The sequence below is a fragment of the Olea europaea genome, unplaced genomic scaffold (genome assembly GCF_002742605.1).
Source record: "Olea europaea var. sylvestris unplaced genomic scaffold, O_europaea_v1 scaffold796, whole genome shotgun sequence".
Classification (NCBI taxonomy): domain Eukaryota; kingdom Viridiplantae; phylum Streptophyta; class Magnoliopsida; order Lamiales; family Oleaceae; genus Olea; species Olea europaea.
Window position 1 is genome coordinate 204,712 of NW_019266391.1, and position 1,246 is coordinate 205,957.

A 1,246-nucleotide genomic window follows, 5' to 3' on the forward strand; every position below is an offset into this window, starting at 1 on the left:
ATAAGTTTTGTCCATTTCGACTTTATTTGATCCAACTTAATTGTATTTAAAATGTAAGCTTGTGTTTTCAAATTATAATCTAATTTCAGTTATAATTTTAAAAATCAATTTTGCTTTTAATAAAAATATTTTATGCAAGTGATGATCGAAATAACTTTTAGTGTATAAAAATGATTTTTGGGCTTTTAACATTTATTGATAAAAATGGAAGTGGCTATACCTTTACAAATGAGTAGGAAACCTCTAGTCTAATGCACTTCCTTTGACTTTTGTAGCTCTTGTCTGGAATGAGTTGACTTAAATAATCGACTTTCATCTTGATATTTGTTATGAGTTCGATTTACAACTTGAAAGTCTTCATAGCGATCTTTATGTCCACGATCGATAAATTTTGCATTGAATACTTTGAAAATCTATAACCACAAACAAATTAATTTTTAAAATATAATATTATCTTGTTTGCTTTGAAAAAAATATTAAGGATAAAGTTAACCATAGGTTAATGAAAATGAATTTTAGAAAAATATATTATTGGTTTATTGGAGCCAAACAAGAGAATTGCATCAGAACGGGTTAATAAGGGAGATTAAATGTCTGAGTAATTGTCCAATCTAAATTTACATAACCTTCATAATTTGCTCACTACAATTGTTAGTTTAATTAGATTAATTAGTATGAATCTTTCAAACAACTTTGACTATTCGGTTAGAGTTACAATTGATTGACGCTAGATTAAGTACATAATTTTCATTGGGACGGTATCATACTCAATTCTTTATTACTTGTTTGCGAAATCGTACACATACGAAAAATCAAATGATCAAATGAGAAGTACATAATCCCCCAGTTGTTTACTAATCTCCCAGAACTCTTCTATTCTAAAACACATTTTCAATTACATATTCTAAAAATAAAAAAATTTATACTTAAACTCAAAACTTTTTTCCTACCTTTTAACCACACATTTTATAAAAAATCACTATTTTCAAAACTCTTTTTCAAAAAAAAAAAAATAATAATAATAATAATCTCTTTTCTAACGGGCATGAGACAAGGGTAATATGAACAAAAATATTCATAATATAGGAGCATGGGGGCCATGGGACCTCCAGCTTCAAGCCAATATTGCCTGATTGTAGGGATTCGTTGACTGCCCAACCATGAAATATTAATAAGAAGTACACGTTTTTTATATTTTATTTTTCAATTTAACATGAAGAAACTCTAATTCTTTTAATTCCAAACT